Here is a 23547-nt window from a genome sequence, read left to right as displayed (position 1 = left end):
ACTTCGAAAAGAAATATGCTATTAAGGATCCCTCAACTAAAACACTCCTGCCCCCCACCCCATCTCAACCCCCCCATAAGTACAACTAACTGTCCACTTCTTGTTTCATGAACTGTACTTTCTTTTTAAAGCTCTATTTGTGTTCTGCAAGACAGCCTCTTTCGCCAAGATTAACGTTCCTTATGATTGTTCCTGACAATGGGTCTACTTCCAGGAGGCCCTGCTTAGGATAACCAAAAAAGGGCATGGAGCCGGCTGGTTTTGGCAGCCTGCTCACAGTTTCAAGCTTTTTAGGACTTGGTTTTTCTGATGAGTGATGTCCTGAGCATGCCTAGGGAATGACAGGCATCTGCACGGGCAGACGGCATCACCTTGGCCGGGGTGTCGTCATTGGCTGCCTATTAGAAAGACTACAGGACAATGCATACCACCGCCTGCTGACTGTAAACATAAGGGGTATGTGTTCACTTAGCATGGACTTCTGGGAGGGGCCAAGGAAGGGCGGTCTGCAGTTTTATTGAATAGAGCAGTGTGCTTTAGGCGGCCTGCCTGCCTGCTTGCTCTCTTGCGGTGTTGCTTAAAGGGACCCCTGCTTCCTTTCCGACAGCGCGCGACGTCCTGCTCGGGGAGAAGCCGCTGCCTGCCTGAGAGGTAGGACACAGGGTCTTTCTTATTCTGCCTTCAGGGAAGCGGGAGCTGCTCCGCAGGTTTCAGGCAACATTCCAGGCTAACATTGATGGATAGGCAAAAATCTTTCCAGGCAGACAACACACCATGTAAATTCCCAAAACCAGCCTGGACTTCCCTGACCTGGGGATGTTCCCAGAAGGCCTATGTGTTTCTAGAAATGGGACAGGAGGAAAGATCTTATAGTGACATGTTCAGGGAGCATGGGTGACTTTACCTAGGATGCGATTATGTTTTCAAGAGGGACCTAGATTGCATACCTGGTATCCTCAGGCCAGTGTCAGTGAGTGGGCTCTGGTGGTCTGTCCCTCCGGCAGTTTCTTCTCCATCTTCTACTAGTAGAAATTTAAATATGTCTCAGGTTTTGCTTAAAAAGTAACAGCAACAACTTTTTTTAGATTGTTAAGACAAAGAGTGATTTTTCTTTTCTTAGCTAAATACGTTTGTTACTCAGCTACCAGGATTTTAGAAGTGGGCTTTTCCGAGATGTGAAGAAATAGGATCAGAGTTCTCCCACTAGCATCCAAAGCCAACAGGGCTAGTGTCACTCAACTGCTCAGGCAGAAGATGCCCACCAAGTCTGTTTTCTATAAAACTGAAGGCAAGAGAATGCATGCATGAGTGGGCGTGTATGTAGGAACCATGGTCAACTTCCTACCAAAATGTTTCTTGAGAAATCTTCATTTCTGTTGGATAGTATGCCTCGAGGGTCAAGAAAGATATAAGTGGAGAGGACGTTCCAGGAAAAGAAGAGGGTTTTTTTTTTTTTTTATTTCCAGATAGACGTATTTGGGCATCTCAAATAGTAGTGCAAGTTGGTATCAGTCGGTAATTCCTCTTAGACAGAGCCGGTTGCAAAGGGCGGGGGAGTTTCAGCGCTGTGGCAATACATGGTCAAAAAAGTAGAGGAGAAGGAAGTGCTTGGTATTCCCAGATCCCTTCTGGTAATAAGGTTGTGTGGATGGAGTTCTAAACGGAAACAGTGCAGCCCCTTACTGGTAGGCAAAACCAGGCATGCATGGCTAGAACTCAGTGAAGACTAGGGGCCCTGCAAAAGGAGGAATAAGCCTGATCATTTAAAAAATAATATTCATAGGAAGGACTAGAAGCTCCAGGTGACTGCTTCCATTATATGCTATGCGGTAGACTATGACAGCTCAGGCTTGAGACTCACCAAGCTGTCCTTGTGTTTGTAAGCATTGGGGGTAATTTCTTGAGTAGTGGTATATGGGAACAGGGTGGCCTGGGACAGCCCTGGGTGAGAGTGAGGAAGGGTCTAGGCCAACTCTCTATTTGACTGTTGTCCTCCTCCAGGAGGCATCAAGTTCCAAACTTTTCACAGGGTTTTTAATGTCCATCAAAACATGAAGAGCAGTTTCTGTTTTCAAGTGTTCTCTAAACCACGTAGGGAATGTAGTTTGAAGGAAAATCTATAATCTTGGATTTGAGGATAAATTCCACTTTGAAACCAGAGTCCCCCGGGATCCCCCAAAGTGCAGGTTCTCTATAGCCAGTTTCTCCCCCCTCTATGTGCTCCCCACACCCAATCACTACAAAAACACATTTCTAAAATAGCACTGTATGTGTTCTTTACACACAGAGTGGGGGCTGTAGTCCATGGTGAACTTTAGGCAGTTCTTGGTGCCATTTCCTGCCTGTGGAGAATGAGCTGGAATACATTTTCCCAAATAGGGAGGTAAATAAAGCTCAATGAAACCACAGGCTGGAAACTTTTATTCTATTAAAAATCATTTAATGAAAAGCATAAAGGCCAAGTTCTGGGTAAAAGAAAATGCCAGAAAAGAATAGATCTTAGAACATATGAAGAATGTACTTGACTGGTTTACAGGTTACGTGTGGGGTTGTTTCCATCTTTGAAAATCAAGGCTGTGCAGTTTAAAGCAATCAAATCAAAAGACTGCCATAAGCATGCGACATTTGCACTGAGAGAGAAGATACAGGTTCCCATCTCGGATTCAAGGGTTTAAAGGAAACATCTGAATGTATTTCCAGACAATGGGGCTATTCCCAGTTCTTACTAGTTCCTGTGACTGGTCTCAGTCCTTTCCTAGTCTCTGCAAGTAGAATATGCTGGTTTGGAGGTGTGTCACAGAAAGTTCCAGAATCTAGCTTGGGTATTTTCTGTTTTATAGGCCTTTTCTTAAAAATACATACAGTTGTGTCCATTTGTTATTCACGGTAGCATGACTACTGGTCAGTCATTCTTCAACGAGACAAGTAGCGACTTAGAGATGGACATGAGATGGCTCCCCGTCTGCCTGGTTGTCTGTCACATGGCTTGGAAATGTGGTGGACTGAGGCCTCGGCTGGGAGGTGGGGGTGGGGAAAATGCTGACAAAGGGGAACACAAATAGCATGGTAGGACTGTGGAGGAGGAGGTTTGGAAGATGCTGCTGCCAAAAGGGTTTTCAAACGTTAGGAAGGCGTTCCCTGGGTAAATCTCAGAATGCCCCAAAATAGCACCATTAGCTTCCTAACGGAAAGTCCTTCATTTGTTAAGCCAATCTAGACACTCATGGGCTCTGAGGAGCTGGCTAGTTTAAAGAGATATTCTTAGCTTCATCTTAACTCAAGCTCCAAGACGGAAAGCTTGCTTCTAGTTTTGGTTCCTTTGCTTCAATAACCCTCACCTTTAAGGAAAGAAATCAACTCTTTGGCCTCACCTGGTATGGCTGCCAGCATGCCTCCCTCTCTTTCATCCTGTAGGGGTTAAGATGTCCAAATGAGATGAGAGATTTTTGTCTCCTTTCTCTGGAGGCCCATAGAGGCTAAGTGTCAATCTTCTGGCTCGTATGCCAGCTCTGGGTGGCATTCTTATCTCGTCTCCCTTGAAGATCTCGCCTCCTTTCTCCTCTATTTGAGAACTTTTGCATGGTACCTTGGAGAACCGTGATCCTAGAGCCTTAAGAAATTGGTCTATTCCAATGTGATCTGACATTTGACTTTGAGAATCAGAGACCAGGAGCAGAGGGATAACAGAAGGCAGAACAAAGAAGGCTATGTGTGGTGCACAGCAATATCCAGGAACCAGGAAATGCAAGGAGCCAGGTGGACAGACCAATGACAAAGAGCCGACAACAGATAGGCCTTAGTAAATGAGGTGGCTTCTCCGCCTCCAGCCAAAAAGGATGGAATTAATCCCAGCTTGTCATGCCTGGGCCTTGTAGGCAGAATGAGGTAACCAGCAGCACCTGTCTGGAGTTCCTGCCCTTATTGAGACCAGGTTTCTCTAGGAGCTATGTCTTTCACCTATGTTGACTTCACTGGTTAGTATTCCCAGCTTTAACTAAAACCCAGTGCTACCCTCTCACCCTGACCCCTTAGATGGTCAGCTGACCATCTCCCCCATCTCCTAGTCAGACATGAGCTTTCCTGCATTTCCAGACTTGGAAGTCAACAGGAGCTCGCTGTGGGATGGGACCCAGGTAAGAGCAAGTGTCAAATGCAGGAAGTCCTGGATAGGACACAGCCAGTGTCTCTTGCTAGCTCATCTAGTCTGCTTAGGAACTAATAAACCTCCTGCCTCAGCTTCCTAAATGAGTGCTGTGGTTAGAGATGTGGGCCTCCACACCCAGGTCAGGAGCATCTTTCCTATATTTAAGATCTGGTGGTGAAAAAATAGAGTGTGAATATAAGATACGTGGGAGAATTGTGCCTCATATAGCCTCCATTCCAAAGAAAAGGAGACTCAGATCCAGGGAATAAGTGGCTTTCAATAGGAAGTTTGTCCTATTGAACAAACTTAGAGAAATTTAGAAACAGCTACTTGCAAGTGTATCCTAAGAGAGCACCAAGAAATTAATAAAAGGATTGTTAAGGAGTTGCGAGAAATAGTTGGAATTTTAAACATATTTTAAGCAAATTGGGTGTTCTTTGCAAGTGCTCATCTTCATGAGTGTTTTACACACGTGTGCACACACGCACATGTGCACACACACTATACATGTACAGCCATGATAATAGCTCAGTGACTGCTTCTTGTTTCCTGAGGCTTCTGGCATTGCATTGTGAATACTCGGATGAAAGCCCTTGACCACCAGGAAATCATTTTACTTGGAGAGGAACATCTTCAGTAGGAGTAGATAATTAGTGCCTTTTAAGCCCACACTGGGACATTCCTTGTCAACCCTGGAGACGTTTGGCCTGGGAGCTAGATAGACCTCACCTATGGGCCAAAGACTGGCAGGACCAAAGTTAAGCAGCAACAGGGTCAAGAGCCTGTTGTTTCAGAGCTGGAATCTAGAGCTTCATCCAGAATGGATAGAGAATTCAAAATAAGCTATGTTACGACTTACAGCTGGGAGAGTATAGAAGAAGTAGTAAAAGCCACACATCACACAAACTTTTCCAAACCAGGATCTGAGCCAGCAAGGCAGGGCCCTGAGAGAGGTATGGTGGAGTACGGGAAACAGCTCGACTCAGAATCAAGGGCCAGTAGGTCCTCCTGTTATTAAGCTTCAGTAGCTTGAGCAGAGAGGTGAGGTTATAAAAAAACAGATGGAATAATAAAGGGGGGGTCCAGAAACCAAACAGGGTGCAGTCTGCAGGGGAAGGGGTTAAGACCCAGCTGGGCCAAGGAAGCCAGCAGGGAACTGTGATTCTCAACGCTGTGTTCGCGTTATGTAAACCCAGCCACTCCAGGCAGCTGTTCTACCACCTGGAACATTCCTTATGTGCTTCAGGCAATTGCTTGTGTCAGAGCCTGAGAGAGGACATTCAACTGGTTCAGGCCCCTTAGCAGAGCAGATGGTCAAAGGCTCTGCGTATCTCAGTGCGTTCCCCAGTGGGCCAGCGGTTACTCTACCCCTAACAGAGATCATCCTTGGGTAAAGGAAAGCTTGGGAGGGCTAATTTCAGTTGAATAGAAAGTTGGGTGAGGAGGTGAATAGCTGGGATAACCAACAGCTCCCAATGACTTACCACTTGAATTTTTCACGTGAGTGAGCTTGTGGGTAGGCAAACACTCAGGGCCAGGGTCATATAGATAGTTCTTACTGACCATCTTCACATGGCATGGCAAACCAATCTTAGGACAGGTTGACTTGAAGCTGACACCACTAGTAACTAAAAACGCAAAACATCATCCTTTTTAGAAAAACTCTAGAGAAAAATGCCATGAGACTTGGTATTGGCAAAAAGCTTTGTATGTTTGTATAAACCTCTGATATGATACTGATCCTTCCCTAAATGAAGACAATGTTTCAAGGTCAGTAAATTAACGCCTGAACAAGTGTAATAAAGAAACATCAGGGGTCTGGATAGATGGCTTAGTGGATATGGGTGCTTGCTGTATAAGCCTGAGGACTTGAACCTGGCCGGGTACCTGCATCCCAGCACTGTGGAAGGCAGAGACAGGCAGAATCCCTGGGGCTTGCTGACGGCCATTCTAGCTACAGATTCAGGGAGACACCTTGTCTCAAAGAAAGAAAGCAGAGAAATAGAGAGAAGAACGCTTGGCATGCTCTTCACAGGGGTGTGCGAGCACAGAGCCTCACCCCCTCCCCATATACCTGCACATATACTACGCAGAACGTCATTTATCTCAGTGCAAGCCACAGTTCTTTAGCAAACCAAATGCATTAAGCTAGTGTATTCTTTTTATTTATTTGTTTTTTAACTAATTTTTTCATTCATTTTACATACCGACCACAGTTTCCTCTCCTTCCTCTCCTCCCATTCCCCTCCCCCAACCTTCCATCTACCGCTCTGCCCCACCTCACCCCTCCTCCAGCTCAGTTCAGAAAGGGACAGGTCTTCCATGGGAGTCAACAAAGCATGACATACCAAGTTGGGGCAAGACCAAGCTCCTCCCCCTGCATCAAGTCTGGGCCAGGTAACCCAGCATGGGGAATAAGTTCCTAAAACCCAGCTCAAGTGCCAGGGACAGGTTCTGATCCCACTGCTAGGATCTCCACAAACAACAGACCAAGCTACCCATCTGTCACCCACATGTAGAGGTCCTTCTTAATCAATGGAATTATGTGGTCTCGGTGATATTTACCCCTCTGTCTCTCATTCACTAAACACTCTGATGACGTCTATCAAGCAGGGGAACAGATGCTCTATGTTCTCCCAGTTCCGACCATGCTGGGAGCACCTGCTGTATCCTGGGCCCCTCTTCAAGTAAGCATTAACAAGTATACAGTTAGGAATGAGCATCGGGTGAACCAAACAGACAGGGACCAGCTAGGAAATCTGGAGGTGGGTATGCACAAGGAAATGGATGTGCATATGAGTGTACGTTCTAGTGTTTGGAGGTTCTTTGTACAGGGCAGGGGAAAGCACCTGCCTCAAGAGAGTATATATTCGTGCGATTTTTAAGCTGTCAGTACTTTGGGATATTATTTAACCCAAGGAGTGCATACTTTGTCTACCCAACTGTTAAGACGATTTCTTATGCTGTGTCCAAGTCCTCAGAGGTGAAAAATACTACTGCTGATAAAGATTACAGAGATGGTCTTGGCTGCTGCAGAGCCATGCTTGGCAGATCATCAATAAAATCTATAGGTTCCCAATCCTGGGCCCAGTCCCTGGAAGGTCACAAGTTATTGCAAAGAGATATACACATTTATATACACTGGAAGTGATTTTGACAAACTGAGTATAAATAATGTATCTCTCTCCAATGCATTTTTCTAATTATAGTTGCATTATGATTATGAGATGCTAAATTATTAAGAAATAATTGAATCCATAGTCACTTCTTGCTTTTGTATTTTCCCAAACACTGGACATGTGACGTGAACTACTATTGTGCTTAGGAAAGATCATCAAGAAATTTAGGGAGTCTTACAGCTAAGCACTGAGTCAAACTCCTGGAATCCAGTTGTAGAGAGGGAGGAGTGATGAGCAAGGGGGTCAAGACCATGTTGGGGGAAACCCACAGAAATAGCTGACCTGAGCAAGTGGGAGCTCATGGACTCCAGTCTGACAGTTAGGGAACCAGCAAAGGACTGAAGCAGGCCCTGTGAACCTGAGTGTCAGTTGGAAGACCTGGGCAGTCCATGGGGCCTCTGGCAGTGGAACCAGTATTTATTCCTTTGGGAGCCCATTCCCCATGGGGGGCTACTCTCTCAGCCTAGATACATGGGGGAGGGAATAGGCCCTGTCCCAAATGATGTGGCAGACTTTGATAATCCCCCATGGAAGGCCTCACTGTCCCTGGGGAGTGGATGGGGGGTAGGATGGGAGGTCAGTGGGGGATATGGGAGGATGGGAGGGAGAGGGAACTGGGATTTATATGTAAAATAAGATTTTTTTCTAATATATACACACACACAAATACACACATTCAGGGGTCTTAAGAAGAAAAAAATGTTCCCAAACATAAAGGAATGGGGCTTGTGGGTGCAGTTCTGTAGTAGGTCTCTTGCTTGGAACGCAGAAGGCCTTGAGTTTGATACCTAGCACAAAAAGAAAAACAAATATCAGTAATTCACTTTTCATTTTCTAGATGAGAGACCAAAGTCTAGTGATACACACCTAGTAAAATTATGTATGTATGGGTAGGTACCTTTGAGTAATGTTTACCTGTTTGGTTAGCAGAAAAATGCACAGAGCAGGTAATAGCAGTTTATTAGTAGATGTTCACTTGACTGACATATAGAAGAGTCCCAATAAATATTTGTTGAATGCAGGAACAACCCAAGTGAGTTGACCAAGGCCATGTCCTTTGTTAATGGCAGCGATAATTTTGGAACACACAACTTTGAAGTTCTGGGCCATTCCAGATAAAAGTCACAGATTCGGTCCATCTATCTGTGTCTGTGGTTCTTAGGCAGCAGCACAACCACAGTCAACTTCAGAGCCTTTTGAAAATGCATCTCTGGGACACAGCCCTGGAGGTTCCAATTCAGTAGGTCTTGCTGGAGTGGGGTCCAGGCATCTGCAGTCTGTAAAAGCTCCTTCCAGGCTCTGATGAAACATCCTGCCTCAGAAATGATTCTGGTCACTGGTGTTTACAGTAATTTATGGCACATGATGGAGTTCATTTTCTTCAGAAACCTATTTTTGTTTAGATGATTTCCCCCCTAAAAGTTACAGCTGTATATCCCAAATAATCCACTTTGCCAAGTCTCTTTAGAAATGCTGAAGTATTTATCTGAAGCTCCTGCCTTCCCATGTCCTTTTTTTTTTTTTTTTTTTTTTTTGTCTAAGCACAAAGCTATCAATCCCATAAAGGTTGAGGCTGCTGATGAGATTTCCAGTGTTTCCCTCTGTAAAGCACTGGAAATGTGGCAAGAATGAAATTTCTCATGGTGGGTGTTTCCACGTCATTTTCCAGCCACTGTTACTACATGGAATTCAGGCTTTGGGGGAGAGATGATCCCAAGAAATTTTGTCTTCATAAGTATTCATGTCTTTGAGCAACTTTGAAGATCAGTTACTTTAGCTCCCTCCCCCTCTCTCCATGTCTCTCCATGCCTTCCTTTCCCTTTGGTGGAAACTCATTCTGCACCCCCTATCTCCAGGCCCCCTAAAGCCAGGACCGGCACAACCCCTGGTTTAGATGCTCTTCTAGGAGGCCCTTGCAGAAGCAATTGGGCAACAAGGGACAAGTTTGCTATTGCAGGGCAGAAAGTTCTTCCCAAGGGGTTTCTGGTACTCAGCAGCTTGGAGTATTGGATGGCCCAGAAGAATTACCATATTCAGAGCATGGATACACATTCAGCATTCACTGAAGATTTTACAGCTTAATGTCTCATGCTATTGGTCTGGCCCAATAAGAGTGTCAGGACTAGCCCAGAGATGGTACTGCATGGAAAGGTGCTTACCTCCAAACCTGACAGCCTGAGTTCAATTCCCAGAACCCACAAGGTGGGACAAACCAACTCCAGCAGGTCATCCTCCGAACTCCACACGAGGGCCATGGCAAGTGCCCCTTTCCCACACGAATACATAAATAAGTAATTGAAAAACTGGTCCTACTTTTGCCCAAATGCTATTTGCTTTACAAGAGCAGGAACTTTCAGAGTATGCCTGGGGCAGAACTTGCAGAAGAGAAGCTAAAAAAAAATTGGCTCCCATAGCTGTGTACCACCATCCTCTCTTTTCATGTACCCTAGATGCAGGGTAGCCTCCCAAATCTGAAAGTTAAACTTCCAAGAATTTTGAGAGCTGGTTGGAAAACATAACCAGTATTCTAAAACTGGCCAACAAAAAAAAACTCATCATTCGGTATATAATATTAAGATAAAAGTAACAAACACTCAAAACTCACCCCTTCCTAATCATTTCATTCCATTTGACTTTCTGTCCTCTTGAAATCAATTGCATCTCCTGAGTCTATAGAGAAAATGCGTACGAAGTTATGCTATGAAATCAATTGCATCTCCTGAGTCTATAGAGAAAATGCATATGAAGTTATGCTATGAAGCTTCTCTTCCCTGTTGCCTGTTCCGTGATGCCACGAGATTGACCACGATGAAGCACACAGCAAAGAAACTGGCACATACAAACTCTCTCTCTCTCTCTTTCTCTCTCTCTCTGCCTCTCTCTCTCTCTCATACACACACACACACACACACACACACACACACACACACACACACACAGAGCTTATAATTAAACATTTCCTGGCACACATTGACCCCAGGGTATGGAGTGTTAAAATTAGCCTTTGCATAGGAGAGAGCCGGTTGTTCGTTCGGTGCTGAGAATAGTGTGTAGCCATGCCAACCAGTCTACAGAGATTATCTGCTGGTTAAAAATGAAGAGTATATTTATTTATTAGGTAAAAATAAAGAATGTTCTTACCAAATAATTTTACAAAGGAAGAGACCCAGTGTTGATTGGGTGACGTACCATCTAAGGTCACCACTATGTGGAAGAAACAGGATTCCAACTCGGATAATCTGTCTCCATAGCCCATAGGTTTAGTGGTTGCGCTCTGTCATCTAGCTTAAATAAATCCAGGAGACAGGACTCTAGTTTTGCAGGTGATTCTTGAGGTGTGACCTATTTGAGAACAAACTTTGGAGTCAGACAGACTTGAGTTTGAATCCCAAGCTCACCACTTCTAGCCTATTCCTTCACTTGCTTACAAATCAAGATAATCATCCCTTCATTCCAATGCTTAGAAGCAATAACTCCAAACTGCTTTGAACATGCTAGTACTGAACTACACGTTGTACGTAAGTTGTCTACTATGACTGCCTATGGAGGCTCCCTAGAGGCATGCGACTCCCTTTACACCCCCACCCTTCATCACGAACTTTCCTGTCTTGCTTCCTCCTTGGCCAGCATGTAAATGGAAGAAACAGAGTTGATTCCTTTAATGTCGGCACTTTCCAGGAAGGACAAAGACAAGTAGATACAAGTTCTAGGACACCTCGATTCCGGTGGTCAAGAGCATGGTCTAACTAGGGCTGTCTCTGAAGCATAGTTCTCCCGGCTCTGAAGAAGACAGCCTCCACTACCTTTTACCCTTATTAATGGGCCTGAAAGCTACCTTGTATAGTTTAAGAATTCTTCACATAGCATGTCTAAAGAATTTTATTATTCCCTAGGGCTAGGATATATAGATATGCATAGACAGACAGACAGATAGGTTTTTCAGTGTCTTAGACCTGGAATGGGAAATGGAAAAGAGTGGAAGGGTAGGGAGGGGGGCAAGGGGAGGGAAGAGGAAGAGGAAGTGGCCTAGGGTGGGTGACAGAGAGACCCTGGAAAACTTCTGAGTTGAAGCAAGCTGGAGGGAGGGCTAGGGTTGAGCTGCTGGTTATCTTGGGCCCTTATGGGTCCAGGATGGTTGCAGAGACGAACTGTTTCAGTCAGCTACCCTACTGGGATGCTCGATATGTGTCAGCACTTTTTCAACAGAGAGCTGCCATCCAAGAACAGCAAAGTAAATCAAATAGCTGGCCCAAAGTGACATAAATGGCAAACAGCAGAGCGGGAGTCAATGCCACTCCCCGACTCCAATCCTATGGCTGTCTGTTCTGTGTCTTCCCTAGGGAAAGTGATGGAAGCCAGGGCACAAGGTTTCCATAACCAATCATTAGAACTTGTCGTTGAGCCATACTGCAGTTCAGCGAGACGGACAAGCACACTGTCACTCCCTGCCATATAAGGAAGCAGAGCTAAACACCATTCCGTACACTACTGACTCAAGTCAGTGGCTCTGGTTAGAGGCAGGCAGGATAAGAATTTTGGCGTGTAGCAGCTAGGAAGAAACAAAAAGAGGGCAGCAGAAATGAGTTTGCGTTTTCTTTTCTTGGTAGCCCAAAGATGTCAGCAAGTGGCTTCTACGCCTGACCAAGGGGAGGCGTGACGGAATTAGGTACTGAAGGGTTAAATGGCTTGGACAAACACTTCGGCTGTTTTGGTGTTCCATTGCATCAAGTTTAGACATTCAAAGAACAAAGCTGACTGAGAACTGGCTGGATGGTTGAGGGCTCTGCCTCCGCCCAGATGAAGGAGCTGGAGTTCCCTTGCCTTGCCAGCTGCTCTCAGAAGTGTGCGAGTCAGTCACTCTATACTTAAACCAGATTTTCCCGACTCGGTGTGCTTGTGCGAGCCACTCTCCAGCTTCGTGACCAATCACAGTCAGTACCTAAGACTGCAAGCCTAGTAACCAATCTCATTGGAGACACTGAGGCACGAACACTTAAAAGTATCTCTTCAAGATTAACCAGTCTAATCTTGCTGCAAGGAACGCTCAGTCTTCCAGATAATTCTAAGATGACACATGGGCTCTTCAGGGAAAGTTGGGGGGGCATTAAACAGTCCATTCAACTCCTATCATGCATCTTTGACCATGTTGCACCTGGACATTCATCTCCAATACGTAGCTTAATGGAGCACTGCAAACAGCCAATTTTGTCACAGTTGGGAGGTTAGGAGGTCAAGGCCAGGGCGTCCTCAGGGCTGCTTCCTTCCAGAGCTGTGAGGAAGGCTGTGCTGTTTCCTCACAGTTGGCTGGTTGTGCCCTGTGGAACTGTCTCTGGATGGGCCTGTGTTGCCAACCCTTTCTTCGAAAGCTACTTCCCTGTATTGCTAGCCCCATGCTCCTAGCCTCCTTGTAACCCTAGTAGTCTCTGTAAAGACCCGCAAGGCCCTATTTTGAGATAGGGGTTAGGGCTCCAACAGATGAGTTCAACCCAGAATACTCCCCCAATTCAAAATCAGGGTAGAAACCCACGTGACATATTTTCTGAAACTCCAGTTCCAGAAGCCGCTTGGCTGACTGGATTCTGTCTCCTCTCTAGGTCTGGGGTACAGCTTCTGCTAGAAGCCGCATGACCTTTTGAACTTGTCCACGATATTTACTTTGAGCCTTTCACAATATGAAACTCTGATCTAGTGAAAAGTCAAAAGAGGTCTCAGAAATGACGCACTGAGGCACAACTTCGCTTGCTGTGGCCTATCTGTGGAAGGCTGGGAAACCACAATGCAGACAGTCTGGTATGCGGCCATCGGGAGTGGGGGAGGGGCCGGTGGGAAGGCCTAGCCAAGGCATGGTCTGGGAGAGAGGTGAGCTACCCGGGAGCAGCCTAGGGGACAGGGCTGTGTGGGCGTCCACAAGGGCGACGAGGGGAGCCGGTGGCCATTTTCAGTCAGTTTTACAAAGGTTGATCTCAGCCGGAAACCCTGTCAATACAGGGGGAAATATTAGGAGCCTATACGTATTTGTGCTATGAATCACTGGTCTTTGTTTCTTCGGTCTCTCTCTGTTTAGGCTTCAAGCGTCAATGCTCGCACGCTCCGCTCTCGCTGGCCCTCCAGACTTTATCTGCATTTGTTCTGCCAGAGCTCTTAGCTCGTGCCCTGTCTCCGTTTCTGGTGTGTTTCCTGCAGGGACTCTGCCTCTCTTTCCCTTCCTTATCGGTGTGTCCCGCTTTCAGTCCTGCTCATCAGTCCTCTGGCTCGGACCAGAGCTATCCGGGAGGTGACTGTGCCAATTAGTGTCCAAACTGAGGGACTCTTGGGAAGGGACAAGAGGAGCTATTAATAGCTTCCCTAGAACAGCAGCCATAGGCTGGGAGTGCCCATGGCACACTGGGTGGGCTGTCCATCTTCTTCATGGTTAGTCTCTCTCCTCCGTCTGTCCGTCTTCCTCATGGGTTAGTCTCTCTCCTCCGTCTGTCTGTCTTCTTCATGGGATAGTCTCTCTCCTCCGTCTGTCCGTCTTCCTCATGGGTTAGTTTCTCTCCTCCGTCTGTCCATCTTCCTCATGGGTTAGTCTCTCTCCTCCGTCTGTCCGTCTTCTTCATGGGTTAGCTTCTCTCCTCAGTCAATCTCGCTCCTCTCCTATCCACCACTCATTCTTTCTGCACCTTTCATTAAAAAGTCACTCATGCCTTCCAATTTCCGTCCGGAGAAACTGTGCGTTGAACTCCTGGCTTCCTCCTTTCCCTCTCTGCACCCCTCGCTGGCTCCCACGCCCCCACTTTGTGGGACAGCCTTTTGCTTTTGTTTGTTTAATGTAATTTTGTCTCGGCTTTCTCTTTTTTAAATCAGAGGCATGCTACGTATGCTGCTTCAGAGTGGAGCACCAATGTTACAAGTTGTTGGGTGTCTCAGATGAACCCCAATTGGTCTCTCCACCATCTCACCACCTCTGGACCTCTGGAATGGTTCCTACGCCACAAAAGTGCCTATAACTGTCACGTGCAGTTATTCTTGGCTCTCACAGGACATACTTTCCGGTGCGTGTACATCTGTGTGCACTAGAGTTGAAAATGAGAGAACTATATGGCCTAAAAAAATCAAAAATAAATTATGGTCAAAGCTAACTGTATTGCTTCCATTATGACTTACTGGTCTGCATTGCTCATTCTTTTTCAATTGTGTGCCAAGGGCCCAGCAATGACTGCTGTAGGTTTAACATAGGTAGAAATAAACTTTGAGGCAAAAACATAGAATAAACATTCACTTAAGTTTCTAAGTGTGTGCGTGCGTGCGTGCGTGTGTGTGTGTGTGTGTGTGTGTGTGTGTGTGTGTGTGTGTGTGTGTATAGGCCAGAGGTCAACACCTGGTATCTTCCTCAATTGCTGTCTACCTTTTGTTTTAGACAGGGTCTCTCACTGAAGATGGAGCTCCATGGTTCAGCTAAGCTGGCTGAGTGGGGAGCTCTAGCATTCCGCTTATCTCTGCCTCCCCAGGGTTGATATCACCTGTGTGCCGTGCCATGCCTGACTCATTACACAGGGGCCAGGGATCCAAATTCCTTCCCCATGCTTACACAGAGCAGCTCACTCACTGAACCATCTTCCTCACCCCTCAAATGTGGTTGTTTTTGTGACCTAGCCATGTGCAATTTTTGTTTTGTTCTGAGAAATCATTTCAGCTGTCTAGATAGATGTTAGACTTCGGGTTGCCCAGGGACAGTCTGAACTCCCTTGTAGCTCCAAGCGGAGAAACCAAAGACAGCATGACTCCTTTGAGGATCACTCAAAGCTGGTCTGTCACTGTCTGATGTTCTCACTGCTCCAGATCTAAGTCAGCCACAGTGTGCCCTTCCCATCTGCTATGTACTGACTTGGTAACTTCCCTCCTCCTCTTCCTCCTCTTCTGTTTTTCAAGCATCCTTAATATTAATGAATGAGGGAATTTAGGAAGGAGATAGGTTCTACTAAAATTGTCTCTCCTCCCCCACTCCTTCCTGCTCCTCCTCGGTATCCCCCCTTCTGGTTTCTATTTCTTCTCCCATCGGGATTTATACGTTGGGGGGCTTCTGCTTTAGTCGTGATGGCGGTGATTTTCCTGTTTACATATTTCCTTTCACAGAGCTCGATGATGAAAAGCTCTTCCCCACGCTTCTTCAGGGTAGGTATGGTATGCAGTTGTGGAGATGGTGAGGTTTGATGACATAGTTAGGATCAGCTGGCCTGGAGCTGCTGGCCCATCTGTGTTTGTATGAACAAGAAGTGAGGAGTGCAGGAGTTTGACGGTTGTTTTTATTATTATTATTATTATTATTATTATTATTAGTATTATTTTTCCATTTCATTAAACTTTCATACCCACATTTTGACTTTTATGTGTGCCTCTAAAAATACATCAGTTATTCCTTGCACTCAGAGTGGGTTACACCCTGATAATTCCTTTTCAAGGTGTCCCCTGTCAGGGTCAAGCTTTTGATACCTGGGCTTACATTTTGTAGGGACTCAGGTTCCAGGTGGTAGCCTATTGGGTAAGGACTGTGGGCCCTTCCTCCTCACCACAGCTGGTGACATGGGTGACTTGATGGCTTCTCTGTGCCTGCCCAACTGGGAATTGCTCTTAGTCTAACTCTTCCCTGTGATGCCCAGGTAGGGAGCAAAAAACATTCATAGAAAAGGTCTTCAAGCCGGGCATTGGTGGCACACGCCTTTAATCCCAGCACTTGGAAGGGAGAGGTAGGCTGATCTCTGTGAGTTCGAGGCCAGCCTGGTCTACAGAGTGAGTTCCAAGACAGCCTCCAAAACAATACAGAGAAACCCTGTCTCAAAAAAAGAAAAAGAAAAAGGTTTCAAGCAGTAGGGTATCCAAACCCAGACATGGTTTTCTTCCCTTTTCCCTTTGAAATCTGAAGACTCTTGTTAGATGGTTGAGGGGAGAAAATAACCCAAATATTGAGTTTAGACTGCAAGTTTGGATCTGAGGTTTCCAGCTGTCATCCTCCACATGACAGCATCAGCAGATGCCTTTGTCTGGGGTGCCACAACCTCAGGCTCCAAGATTTGTAAAAGATGCAACGCATGCTTAGCATAGAGCATAAGAAAACATAGAAGCCTGCACTGTCACTGCTGATACTATCTTAGATTATTTCCTCAATGCACTTAATGCTTTTTGGTTGGCACATGATTTGCACGAGTTTCCAGCCTACCATATGCTGATTCAAAACACATAGTTCAATGTATATATAACACTAGACAGTTCAGTGAACAGCAGGTGCCTCCTTGCCATGAGAGCATGGAGATCATAGTTTGGATCCCTGGTACCTACATACATGCAAGACAGCTGTGCCTTGTGCCTTCTGCCAGGAATTCCAGTGCTCAGGATGGAGAGACTGGGATCTCCCAGGACAAACAGCTAGTCAGACTAGTGGGAATTAGAAGGCTTCCAGTTCAGTGAAGAATGGCCAAGGAAGACACCAGATGTCAACAGATGTGCATGGACACCAGAACACCCGTGTGTACACACACAAGGGGAAAGGCACATGGACACCACAAACACATTCAGTGTAAAAAGAAGAATCGATATTGACAATCATCTTTGAAGATACTCTGAAACCTTCAGTACTGTGAAGGCATGGTTAAGATAGGTTACCATCTGATTCAGGCTTTCTCCCTAGCATAAAACTCAGTGTGTATCTTCTTTTTAAGCTTTGCATGAATCTAGTGTACGTAATTAATTGTAAGATCTTCAGAGTCTTCTTGCACTTGGATTTGTTGATGTGTCTGCATTTGAAGTTCTGAAACGTGAGATCACATGTGAGAATATTCTTGTGCTTGGCAATCACTGTAATGTCAATATCTGATAGCTGAATACATTCAAATTTTAAAATACTCTAAAAGAAGAGACTACAAACATGTTGGTAGCCAGCAACCATGCTTGAAGTTAAGCGTACATAAGCAGTCATGGGTGGGTCCTTTTTATGATTCCTTAAATAAAATTTTATTTTGAAATACTTTTAGGTTTGCAGTTGAAAGAATATTACAGTATCTTCACGCCCTGCACCAAAATACATCCATTGTTTGTAAAGGGAAGCTTTTTCCTTGAGAGAGAAGCCTTCCCACCAGCCTCATTCTAGAGCCGCATCAGTCCCAAATAAACACACAGGAGGCTATATTAATTATGAAGCTGCTGGCCTTACTTGTTTCTTACTGGCTAGCTCTGACTTAAGTAATTACCCCATAATTGTTAATCTAAGTATTTCTCTTACTGGAGAATAATTCCAGGCTTCCTACCCCATGGCGTTACATCTTGACTTTCTGTCTTTCTCCTTCCTAGAGTTCTCCTGGACTCCTCGTCCCGCCTATCTAGATTCCTATTGGCCAGCAGTGCTTTATTGACAAATGCACAGGACTTCCCCCCAACAATTGTTAACTTTAGTATGCTATATTTATAGCAAATAATGAAATGATATTATTACAGTATTATTAATGAGACTCCATGCTGTATATGCATCTTCTTAGTTTTTATTGAGTATCTTTTGGTTTTCAACCCCTTTGGATCAATGTCTTTTTATGGGAAATTTTTAACATGTGCACTGTGGCTCTATTGCTGGAACTCTACTCACAAGGGAAAATCATATAAGACCACCCATTTCTTGAACATGTGTAGGGGCGTCTACCCTTGCCAGTGTATTTGTGTGAGTGGCCATACCCAAAGAGGTGTGGCTTCAGGTGGGAAAAAACCAGACAGAGGGAAGCATGGGGCAGTCCACCCCCCCTCTCTCTCGGGTCGTGGATCTGATCAGAAGGGCAGAGAGGGGCTGTGGTGGTTCTTTACTATTATCTGTGTAAGTTGTTCCCCAATGAAGCACACATTTATCATTGATCTTGGGTCTAGTGAACTCTTTACAACTGTGCCTTCACAGATGTTTGCTGAACAAGCCATTTTCTGGAGGAATTTCCACCTGAAATGCCCCAGGTTTCCTCTGGTCTTTGGTTACCTTGAACCCACCAGCGGATTCCTCGGCCTGCTCTGATACTCTTTCTGTAACTGAGGCTAGCCATCCCAGCACCACACACAGACCCGACATCTTCCCCAAGACCTCACCAGTCCACATTTGGAAACCAGACCATTAGCATGAAAAGGTGTGCTGAGCTGCTTCAACTTTACCCTTAAAGTCTGCATCGTGTCGTACCATGGTTCCCAGTGAAATGTTCCACACTCACAGAAGAAAGGGAGAGAGGACGAGGTGGTGTCGGAAAGAGGAAGAGGCGGGGTTGGCAGTGCAGGATGCGGGGCAGACGTTCCCTCACATCTTGAAATCAAGACTTCATGAAAAATTACCCATTACTAACAAATAAGCTCTAGAAGGGCCCGCTTTCTAGAAATTATTTCAATGCTAGTCATCCATATGCTGATCTTCCAAATCATTTCTGGACAGTGAATTAACAACAGAAACAATCCTTTGAGTTTTATTTACACCTTTGAGCAAGCTGATGGCATCAGGTAGATGAGTCACCTTTCTATGTTATCAGCCCTTTTAGTGGAAGGCTTAGACTAGATGCACTCTCTCTTGTCTGGACAGTTGTTCCGGATTTCTAGCCTTCCTCATAATCTCACAGCAGTACTTTCCATCAAGGTTGCCTCTACACTGTTGGCTTTCACTAACAGATCTCTTCTGGGAGAAGAAAAAGTGTAGTTCAGAGACTGGATACAAATGACCTGTCTTCAGGGAAGCAGTTACTTCACTTGTTATACCTGATATGATACTGTGTAGAGATGCAAGCTAACGTGTATACACACCTGAATAAAGATGGACCTACACTATGATGAGGAAATGTCTATTTATCAGTAAGTCACACAATATTCTTAACTAAGAGAAGTTTCTTAAACTCTCATGGTAACCATATCAGGATACTGCATGACTAGCTCATCATTAGTAAAGCTGGTAAGAGACCCCTTTCCTAAGAGTGGGCATTGTGTCAACCCTCAAATAGGAAGCTGAAGCCATCAAAGTCAGGGAAGAAAATAAGAGCTCAGGGCTCGGGTGGAAGTGGTTACTGGGTTTGGCACATCTGTTTTGGTCTTTTCTGTTCCACATGTAGCTATATAGTTTACATTTAAAAAAATCTCCCCAAAGAATCAGAAAGGACAGATTTATGGAACCAGATGTGCGCTAGCATTTCTACAGGTGTGGTTCTGCAGCTGAAAGAACGTGTTGTACCAGGGATGGAGTTTCTTCTTGTGTAATCAATATAAATTACCACTGGACTTTACAGAGGTTGGTAAAGCAAACATGTGCCATTCAGGCTGGCCTTCTGGCCTATAAAGAGACCTTGATTCACCTGGGGTCTAATGTGAAAATATGTACCATTCAGTATCTACAAAAGAAACTTAGTAAAGAATACCACAGCCATGACAGGCAAGGTTGTTCAAGCTTGGGTACAGAGGGAACAAGCTGGTAATTTGATAGACGCCACATTAATGTACCTTTCTTCATTAAGGAAAAAAAAAACAAGGACTACTTTGAAGTCTCTTGATATCTGATAGAAAAGGGTCAGGATTGAGGACTAGGGATAATAATCATATCAAAACCAACAACAGCAGAAAACAACACAAGAGCAAGGTCACATTAATAAAGAAAAGTTTCACAGAGGGTGCACAATTGGGGCTAGGAAAAGAAAAAAAATGATTCATTTGGTAAATAGCAGAATTTCAAAGTTGAAATTCTGGACAGAGTAAAGATGCTGCTGGTTAATAAATAGTATATCAGCAAAACAGTTAATACAAATGTGTTGGGCTTTTTAAAGCTTGCTATTTTTAATACTAGATTTTTACAATAAACAAAAAAAAGAGTACTTTTACCTGAGGATTTGTAATTTGTTGAAACCATTTCAATTAGGTTTAACTATTAGGCAAATCTATTCCTGTTAACTTTAAGTTTTTCTCTTCATTAATTTCTGAGAATGAGTTGGTATCAGAGTATTTTTTCTAATACTTTCAAACATTTGGATGCAAAGTAATTTAGTTTCATTTCTAATATTTTAGTTTTTCTTTTTCATGGATATTGTTTGATCCCCTGTTTTCTCCTTTCCTTATTTTTATTTACTCCCCTTAACTCTTTGGAGGTATAAACAGTCCATTCCTATTTTTCTTGAAATGTTTATTTAGAGACATGATCATACTAAGTAGTTCTTGGCTAGGCTGGGCCTTGCGATAACATCCCATCCTTGCCTCAAGAAGTTTCATTATTTTGATGTTTATGTTTAGGTCTATATCCTGGAGAGGATTAATATTTGTACATGGTACCAGGTAGCCATTGAAGCAAATTTTTCCATTAATTCACCCAACTGTTCCAGGACAATTGGCTGCATTCTTTCTGAATTGCGTAGGCTCTTCTGTTGAAAGTGAAAACGCTACCTTCTGTGTAGGTATGCTCTGACTTCTGCTGTTCCTCTGCCTGTTGTCTCTTCTCATGAGGAAGGAAATCACCTTGTCTTGGTGGCCTGTATCCTTGTGAGACATTACTCACACTACCTTTGTATGCAAGATAGGAATTTAGCACTTTCCTAAATCTCTCCCTTCAACACACTTTCCTTATCCTCCAAACATCATTCTAGCATTCGAATATTGCTCCTAGATGACCACATCTGATTGCATTAGTTTCCTTTATTACTGCCTCTTACTTTCTCCATGATTTCTTATATAATCACTGCAATTCTCTTACTAGATTAGTTTTTGCTACTAGTAAAATTTCCTAAGAGTACCTGATGGGTATTTATTATTATTGTTGTTATTATTATTATACTACAGATAAACACATAGAGAAGTTTGTCAATATCTGTCTAAAGATATCCTTTCTGAGAACTTCTTGAAATCTTCTGGGTTCATTGCACAGCTCGCCATTCTAAGTCTTCACTTCTCAATCATCTCAGGAATTTCCTTTCTGAGAGTGAGAGGAATTTCCTTTGTATGTGGGTGGAAATTTGAACCCTCCATTTCCTGGTCCCCACTCTCCCTCCTTCTTTAAACTCTGCTTTGATGGAGAAGATCACCCAGAAGATTCCGGAATAAGTGTTCAGTGAAGAGAACACTTCTAAGAACTTAATTGTCCTAATATAATGGAATTCTAGGCCAGTCGTGAGGGGTCCCAACATGGCAAGTGTAGCCCCTGGATCCCAAAGAAAGCAGTGGATTGGTGGCAAAAAGAGAAAGGGTTTTCTTTTACACAATAGAGATGAGAGGGATGTCTCAGCACTTTCTCCTGGTATTGATGTGAACTTAAGGAGGAACTTGGCCAGAGGGCAAGAGGTATGCTCGCTCTATAATAGATAGTCTTGGTCAAGGTGTGGTCTGCTTGATCATTATCTCAGTTCTGGTTCTGTGAGATGGTTTGAAGAAGTCCTTATAGCTTGAGGGGACAATCCAGTTGCCATGCATCTGCTTGGGAGTGATCTCATCCTGGGTGGTCTGCCTGAGAAATGCTGTGTCTTGGATTCCAGGGTGACTGCAGGTTTAGGGCAGTGAATAGAGACATTTTGTGAGTTTGGAACAGGAGATGTAAAAGCTGGCAGTAAGGGTCTTCTGTTACTCTGGCCTTGAGGGGAAAGAATGAAATGAGTGGTGTCTCAAAGGTTCATAGAGAGACACTCCTGGAGTGATCAGCACGCCTACATGCACGGTTCAGTAGTAATTGGACCCAAGGTATAGGAGACAGATACAACATGAAGACATGGTTGCCAGGTTTTTATTCCTACTTTTAATGACTTTGTGGGCACAAGTAAGAAAATGCTTTTCAGCAAATGCACTTGCTATGTATTGGCTATATCTTTATCTATATCTATATCACATACTTAAATAATTATCTGCCTGGGCATAGAATTCTAGTCTGTAAATATTACCCCTAAAAGTTCTCAAGACGTTACCTGTATTATTTCATTATCTCCTACTTCCAGGATTGTTCTTAGTCTAATGTCATCTTGATTTCTGAGTATTTGCATGGAGCCTGATTTTTTTTCTTTCCTTCCTTTTAAATTAAATATTTCAAAACTTTATAACAGTATGTATGACCTAGTCGTTTGATCTCAAACCTGGGACTTGTCTCAGGTACCTGTGGCTCCTCCCAGCACTCCTCACTCCTCCCCCTAAACCTCTCCCTCCCCTCCACGTCCCTTTTCTCCCTGGTCTCTGTATAACTCAACCATTTTGGCTCTGCTGGTCTCTTGGCTTTTTGGTCTGGGCTGCCTTTCCCCATCAACTGCTCCTCTCTTGCTCTCTCTCCCCCTCTCCCCTCATGGTCTGCTGGCCATGTTCAGCCTGGGCTGTCCCCTCTGCCTGCTTTCTCCCTTATATCTGCAATAAAAGTCCTCTCCATCCTTTAGAAGTAGTCATGTCCTCCTCCTTTTCTTTCTTTTTTTCATTCACTAGCATCCTTGGAATTCATATTCCCTCTGATCAACTCTTTGCGGGCTTATTTGTTCTACAAAAAAAATCCAACTTCAGGCTTTAGGGGAAATTTTTTTTCTGTTATTTTGATGAGTATTTCACCCTATTTTGTTCTGCTTTCTAATCTCATTTTGACATTTCTTTCATTCACTAATCTCATTTCCCATGCTCTGCTTCTCTTTCTCTGGAATTACTGAGGAGTGGTTGGAGGAGAGGGGTGGATAAGTGGAAGGGTTGGGGAAGAAGAAGGTTCTTTTAGACGTAAGACACTTGCCTGTTGCAGGATGACCCAGCTCTTAAGCTCCTTCCTGTGGATGCCAGTCTTTTATTATATGACCTCCACTTCAACTCAGTACCAGCTGATAACTTAAAACAGAGACAGGTCTCAGAGCTTAAGTTCTGCTGCATAAACAAATATTTACTAGCAAGAAGGTACAAAAGCAGCCACCAGTAGCAAATTCCCTTTTCTGTCCCTATAAGATCACCCTGCTGTCAAACATTACCATATTCTGATGGTGGGCTCAGCTCACTGTTCTAGCCAGGCCACAGGCTTCCATTTAAATAGATACAGGCCTTAAACCAAATCCCGGATCTACAACACATTCCCATAATGAGTTCATCAGGACCTCAAACCTCAAACACACCAGGATGAGAAGGTCTGAACCAAACTCTCTAGCCAAACCAATCACACAAGTTCAATACCCATTCGTCTGTCTAGTGGAAAGCTTCTGTGCCCTTTGGGCCAATGACAGACGTTTGGGTATGGATTCAGACAGTGGTGTTTAAAATGTC

At 44.4% G+C, this 23547-nt stretch overlaps 1 protein-coding gene across 3 annotated transcripts in view; it reads left to right on the top strand.

Annotated features, from left to right (window-relative positions):
- The first annotated feature begins 511 nt into the window (after nucleotides 1–511).
- The window catches only part of Cald1 (caldesmon 1), a 176796-nt gene continuing 153760 nt past the window's right edge, over nucleotides 512–23547 (top strand). For 2 of the 3 annotated variants that reach the window (XR_005869763.1, XM_040728736.1), the window contains exon 1: nucleotides 512–651. The gene's annotated coding sequence lies outside the window, so the exon portion shown is untranslated. The remainder of the gene's footprint in view (nucleotides 652–23547) is intronic. The other variant, XM_040728735.1, reaches the window with a different exon arrangement.

This window comes from Mesocricetus auratus, unplaced genomic scaffold, assembly GCF_017639785.1.
Source record: "Mesocricetus auratus isolate SY011 unplaced genomic scaffold, BCM_Maur_2.0 Super-Scaffold_100019, whole genome shotgun sequence".
In the NCBI taxonomy this organism is placed as follows: Eukaryota; Metazoa; Chordata; class Mammalia; order Rodentia; family Cricetidae; genus Mesocricetus; species Mesocricetus auratus.
This window is presented reverse-complemented; position numbering and strand designations above follow the sequence as displayed.